Source organism: Rutilus rutilus (assembly GCF_951802725.1).
Source record: "Rutilus rutilus genome assembly, chromosome: 9".
Taxonomy (NCBI): Eukaryota; Metazoa; Chordata; class Actinopteri; order Cypriniformes; family Leuciscidae; genus Rutilus; species Rutilus rutilus.
The window spans coordinates 41,185,077-41,192,413 of record NC_140223.1 but is presented as its reverse complement, the minus strand read 5'-3'; the positions used below and the strand labels follow the sequence as shown (position 1 = coordinate 41,192,413).

The following is a 7,337-nucleotide window of genomic DNA, read 5'->3' as shown; positions in this document are numbered from 1 at the left end:
CACCCGTGAGCATTTATATCTATTCATATATTTTGGAGTTCTGTTGACTTCTAACTTACAAAGGATAAAAGATTTGTTATTTTACTCTGTGCTGTATTTGTTACTCTAGGGATAGAGAAAAATGTCAAAATTAGGTGCAATAACAATTTGATACACAAAAAGATTGAAATGAAGTTTGTTTGAAAACACAAATGTAGATTTATTCATATTTACACAAATTTTTGCTCATGTATTTACACCTCAAATACCAGCAAAACAACAGCTCAATCTGCCAGTTGGTAGCAGCATGGACGGCTGATCCTGTGAAAGACATGAGTGCCATTAGTCATGTGCACACAATTCAGTATCAGTTAGAGGCAAAGGTAATGAGCTGAAATAACGGTATGTAGATGTTTGTCACTTACCCAGACCTCTGCTGACCTGTGTCTGTACCGACTCTGATGTCGGTGGTGGAGGTATCGGGGGCACAACACCAAGCCGCATTGGGTCCTCTTTCAAGGCATCCCAACTCCGCTTGTGACTCTCCCTTTGAAGATGCGTGCTTGCAACTCAGGGACGTAACCATATGATTTATCACACTTTCTGGCGTAAAGGCTATATCTTCTTGCATTTTTTGTTGTACTTCTTCCGAAGACTAAATTAAAAAATGACAATTATTTATAATTATAAGTCATTTCGTCATTATGTAAACTAAACTGTCATACTTGTAAGACAATGTGAATACGCAATTATTTGAATACAACAGAACTTTAGCTGAGAGTTTGACATACACTTGTTGGCTCTCAGCCGTCCTGTATGTTGGCCGCTCGCGGTGGAAAGCTGCGAGCACAACTCTTGAGTCATACACTCGGGGAGTGAAGGCCTGGCGCTTGCTGCCATTCATCAGAATGTGATTCTGAAATGACTCGAGATGTGCTGTTGATCTGGATGAATAAAAAATAAATTAGACCCAAAAACACACACCCACACATGACTTGCGGCTCTGTGACATTTCTGTTTAATTGTCATGTTCCCACACTTGAAGCGCAGATACTTGTGGAGATCCTTCTGCCAGCGCTTGTTGAGGACGATCTCCACTAGCTCTTTGTGGCTCTTGGAATCTCTCTCAATCCACTCTTTATCCTGAGTGTCTTCAAGGTGATCGTGTTGGCAGCTTCCCGTTTCCCAGGTGTGATTGTTGCAAACATGATGCAGAACTCCAATCCAAAGTGCCTGAGGAAAGTAAAACAAATAAACACAAAAACAAAACAACATGATCATGTCACAGGTATTTGAATCATGGCACTTGTTGTTTAAAACGAAACTGCTGAAATGGACTTCCTGTGACCAGAGGATCCAGCAGTTTGTGTATGCCATCAGTCAATGTCCACGTAGCGTACTTTCTGACTGCTGTGATTAAAATGTAAGCAATACGTTGTTCAATGTTTAGTAAAACATTATCAAACATCAAAAACAACAACAGTGAACAGTGTTCAAAAAGCCAGCTCACGTGCTTCACCTCTGCTTCGACGAGCAGTGTATCAGTATCGGTACGCCCCTTGTTTAGCACATACTTTCTGCAAACTGTACTCTATCGCTCTAGAAAACAGTACAACTATTGTCAAGTAAAAATCTATAAGCTCATATTATGAAATACTACATCAGAAAATTAGCCTGGATGCCAGCTGAACTTAGTCCCGCCCACAACATTTGAGGTCGGGAAGTTCGGTCAGGACTTGATCCGTTGTGGAGCAACTAGGCTCGAACCAGAGTTGTTCGGACCAATCAAATTGTCCGGGCGGGCTTTATACGATGATGGACAGATGATCAACAGTAACGTAATCATCCACGTCACCAAAGAGCGCTTGGGTTGAATTCGTTTACAACAAAGATGGCTGCCGCTGGAGAATTGAGATGTGTGGATTCCGCCATCGCGTCTGTTATAGAAGATATTGACAGCGCATTCATTTTAAAAGAGGAACAGAGAACCGCGATCAAGGCATTTGTCGATCGGAAAGATGAATGAAGAACATACGTCACTTACTCCGTTGCTCTGATTGGTTGTAGGTCTATCCAACTGAGTGCAGAGGCATTTTCTTTCCTGGTTCGGTTGAAACACGCCTCTTAATCACAGCCCAATGGAGCAGATCAGACTCACATTCTGACTAGAATCTGAGTATGACGACGTCAGGCTACCAGAAAATAAGACTGCTTAAAATCCTTATTGTAGGGAATATGTGATTGGAAATAAAATGCACAATAAGCACAGTTGTCTCAAATAAACATGATTATGTAGTAATCTCAACAGGCCTAGTGGAAAATGTTGCCATTGCATATGAATGATGTGTATGAGAATACTTGACAGCCACATGAACTGGGTTGTTATTGAAAGCCCGGAGAGGTTTTCAGCCCATCTACGAAAAGAAGAGAGCAATTTGAAAAAGATTATCACTGTACAAGTGGTACCTGGATAATAACCGTAAACTGGGAGAACCCAGACTCAGTCGGGGGCCAGTTCTCCTCTGGCCAACGAGCGAACAGTGTATGATTATGATCCAGGCAGCATTACAGGTCAGAAGTCAGATTGGTCGTGTCGATGAGGCCTTCACAGGGCTGATGAGGCTGGCACTTCAGGGATGCGTCATGGACGGGTGCAGGTGCAGATCCACCATCTGATCTGGATACGGCCTGGATCCAATGGACTGCGGTAAACCTTGATATAAACAGAGAGACTAATATTAGCGTAGACGCCATTCTTCTTATGATGTAATGAGTACATCAGGATTTATGGGAAGTGTTCCCGGTTCCGGCTGGCCTAATCTATGCAGCCTAACATTAAATTATAGAAGTCTATAATGTTTTATGTGTATGCTAGGTCAAAGAGATGTGTCTTTAGTCTAGCTTTGAACTGACAGAGTGTGTCTGCTTCCCGGACAATGGTAGGAAGGCTGTTCCAAAGTTTTGGTGCTAAATAGGAAAAGGATCTACCGCCAGCAGTCGATTTTGATATTCTAGGTATTATCAACTGGCCGGAATTTTGAGATCGCAATAGATGTGAAGGACTATAATGTGTTAAGAGCTCGCTCAAGTACTGCGGACTGCGGGCAGTCAATAAACATGTTAATTTACTGTCAGAATAAAATCACTAGTTTTAAAAAATATAAACACATTTAATTGCACACAGCCTCTCTCTGTAATGGTTATGTTCAGTTTGTGGACTCTTATGTTGAGCTTCCTTTGGTTCCTATGTTACCTTCCTGTGTTTAGTTCATGACAATTTTACGATAATTTATTTTAATTTATTTCACTGTTATGTTTCAGTTCATAAATCTAGGACTTCACTACATAAATATATGTTTTTTGTTTTGTTTTTTTAATGGTGTTTAAAAACTTTTTTTTTTTACTGCATATTTGAGGAGCCAACAGCAGTAGAGAAGGAAAAATGAAGACTAACACCAGAAACATCAGGCTGAAATGGCCATGAATCAGGGTGGTAATAACTGGATACTCACCATCTGTCGGCTCTACGCTGGATGTGTCTGGATGAACCTGTGATTCCTGCTCAGCCACAAGAAGACACACTTTGGTTCGGGATCACGCTTAGGGAGTCTGTCATCTTTGAGTATTGATAAAACGAGCCAATGCACACATTGGCGTGCGAGCTTTGCATCCACGCTCTGCCCTGCAGCGAGGGTATAAATACGGAAGTGGATGCACGCACCACTTGTCTTTCTCTTCGGAGCCGATCGGTCTTCATGGCGGTGTCTCTGAAGAGTGTTGATTCATTCAACGAGTGAGTGTGTCGGTGCTTCTTCTGAAAGTCTCTCCCGGTGCTGGTGGTTCTACAGCGTGAGTGCAGCGGTGGTCGCAAGCCTTCTGAGCTCTTAACTGCTGTCAACATCACTTAGAACGGCTTCCTCCATATGAAGACCGCTTCAGGACTGGCTTCATGGCCGAGTCCCAAGGTGGCTGTGGCTGAGCGGCACGCTCAGTGTGACAATCACCCTGGCCTGCCGCCAAGTCCGTGATCAGACCTTTTGTTTCTCCGGGCCAGCTGCCCCTACAACAAGTGTCCACCAACACCGGCTGAAGGGCCACGTACAACAGGCATGCAGTAACGGGGGTCTGGGCAGGCCTCCGACTACATTGGCATCAACTACTTTGAAAGGCAGCAAAATAACGCTGCTCAGTCAAGTCATCTTCATTTATATAGTGCTTTTAACAATGTAGATTGTTCCAAAGCGGCTTTACATTGATAATTGGAAATTAAAGTAACAGAGATTGTTTTGGCTTTATAGCAGCTCTAGAATACAGTTATTGTCCAGCTAAAGTTAGTTTGATTGATTCACTTCCGTAGCAACGATCAATAGTTATTAACTTAGGGGCCGCTAACACAACACCGTTTTAACAGAAAGAAAGTTCTTTCTGCGCAAACTTCAAAAACGTGAACCAGTGAGAACGCTGATGGCGTGCACATGTGTATTACGAGTTCAGTCTATAGGTGCGTTTGAATATATGTGCGCAGGCGTGTAGTCCTTCCCTACAAATCAACCCTCAACAAACTACTTGTCTGGCCTTAAAATTTATAATACAGGATTTTTATCGCTTCCACGTAGCCACGCGAACCGGAATTATCCCGAAAACGCTTTATCTGTAGAGAGGTAAAGGGAGGGGATGGAGGCCTTCACAGGGGAGATACTAGTAGATACTAGATACTATTTGACACAACCATTTAGCTAAACCATTTAGTGACTGTTTGGACGCTCTTGCTTACTGCTCCGCAGTACACTGATGCTAACTGGCACTCAAGGTCGAGCAGACAGCGGCACTCAGCTCAGAGCGCAGCCGAGCCCAGGACTCTGATAGTGGGGGACTCCATAATCAGAAACATTAGCAGCAGGGATACAACTACGTGCTGCCTTCCACAAGCAACAACTTCTGATATAAACAGGGAACTTCAGAACATTCTGATGAAACATAAGACTGCAAATCGACTCATCATTCATGTGGGGAAGAATGATATTCATTAAGAGCAGTCAGAACTCCTTAAGAAGGATTTCAATGAACTTTTTGAAACACTTAAAAGACTGAAAGTTCAAACATTCATCAGTGGACTACTCCCAGCAAGAGGAACAAACAGGTTTTCACGGTTGCACCCTGCCCACAGAGCTCACCACAGACAGACATATTAGAACTGCTCCAAGATTCAGCACCCAAGGACGACTTCCTGGAAAACAGCCAGGGACGCCAGGACAGCATATTACAGCCTCCGATAACACCAGAGCAACAGCCCCTCTCACCAGACACATTATCCTTCTCTCCAGCATCTCCACTTCGGTGCTTCTCACAGAAAATGGAAGAACTGGTGTATGCTGGAACCAAGCTATTCCACTCTTTTGCTGCAAGCCCCCAGATATCAACCAAAAAACGGTAGGCACCGCAACCACCAAAGCCTGTGCGCCAAGCTCGCCCTCCCCCTCCTGTGAGAGCTCTTCGGCCTCTGCCACAATGCCAGGGCCCACACCCTCCTCCATCTGCTTGAGGTGAACCAAAAACAACTGATACCAGCTCTCAGTGATATGTGTTGGGTCCCCACTATGATAACAGTAACTTTCTCAAATATTTACAGAACAAGCAGGAACCCAGTGTGCCTGTATCTTTCTCTATTGCAGTTCTATTACTTGATAGAAAGTCTAAGGCCTTCAATAGCCGTACAGCAAACCCAACTAATCTGGTGCCTATTACACGTCAAACTAAGATTACTGTGGGGACAAAAAGTAAGACTTAAGTTAGCACTTTTAAACATCCGCTCACTTAAAAATAAATCACTTCTAGTCAACGACTTAACCACAAACATCCCAACGATCTTGAGGCGTTGACGCCAAACCATCTGCTACTCCTCAAAGGAAAACCAGTTCTCCCACCAGGACTGTTCGACAAAAGGGATGTTTACGCAAGAAGAAGGTGGAAACAAACCCAGTACATCTCGGATCTCTTTTGGAAGAGGTGGATCCGCGAGTACTTACCACTTTTACAGGAGCGTCAAAAATGGAACCAGAAGAAGAGGAATTTTGTTCCTGGAGACCTGGTCATAGTTGCGGACTCCACAGCACCACGTGGGTCATGGATGCTAGGAAGAGTCCTGGAAACCTTCCCTGATAAGAGAGGTCTGGTACGTGTGGTTCGTTTGAAGACCAAGACAAACATCATTGAACGACCCATCACTAAATTCTTCTTGCTTAATGAAGCTAAAGAGTAATTGGTTCCCATTTCATATGAGCTATATTTTTAGTATTTATGGCTCTTTTGAATTTGGTGTAATTGCTCTGGCAGACGCAATTAGGGGCTGGAGTGTATGAGCCATATTCATTTTGTATTATTTATGTAATTTTCTCCTGTGCCACTAGTATGTACTTTGTGGCTCAGCTGATCTCGGATCAGCACACGCACTCTTTTTGCTAGTGTAGAGAGACTGACAAACCCTCCAAGCCAGATTCCCAGTGAAATGCTCTCAGACAGCAAGTGCAGTGAGTTTGCTTCTTTCTTCTCTGAGAAAATCAATAATATCAGAAAGGTGATCAGCACATCCTTGAGTTGCGCTGGGGTCAGACAGATCAGACAACCTGAGAAAGTAGTTACTATGTCTGATTTCAAAGAAATTAATGGCAACATTTTGGAAGAAACCGTACAGCACCTTAAAACATCACCCAACATCAACTGCAGTTGTCAAGCCCCTCCTGAAAAAGAGCAATCTGGATAAGACCATATTAAGCAACTATAGACCGATCTCAAATCTTCCTTTCATAGGCAAGATCATTGAAAAAGTTGTCTTCAATCAGCTGAACAAATTCTTAAGCTCGAATGGATACTTTGACGATTTTCAATCTGGTTTCCGACCGCACCACAGCATAGAGAATAAACTCATATTCAGCTCATAAAGATAATAAACGATATTCGCTTAAATACTGATTCAGGCAAATTATCGGTGCTGGTACTACTCGACCTCAGTGCTGCATTTGACACTGTCGATCATAACATACTTCTTGACAGGCTGGAAAACTGGGTGGGGCTTTCTGGTATAGTCTGCATTGACTGTTCCGTTTCCGGTGTGAGTACGCTGTGCGCGTCTGGCTGCCGCTTCACGCTGGAATTTTTGTTTGTTTGTTTCATGTCTACCGTGTCATCTCCTTTCTTGCTGAACTGGACATTTGCTTGGACTTCATTACTGTCATTTTCACTGTGGATTTTACTGGATATAAAGCGGACACTGACAACTTGAACATTTGCTTGGACTTCATTACTGTCATTTCACTGTGGATTTTACTGGATATAAAGCGGACACTGACAACTTCCCAACT

General features: G+C 43.2%; 1 long non-coding RNA gene across 1 annotated transcript; it reads right to left on the bottom strand.

Moving 5' to 3' along the window:
• Positions 1-522: 522 nt before the first annotated feature.
• Positions 523-1,195, bottom strand: LOC311296988. The gene is made up of 3 exons (XR_014628727.1): positions 1,019-1,195; positions 771-923; positions 523-634 (listed from the first exon to the last, which is right to left on the bottom strand). It is a non-coding gene; the product is annotated as an uncharacterized lncRNA (long non-coding RNA).
• Between the last annotated feature and the right edge of the window lie 6,142 nt (positions 1,196-7,337).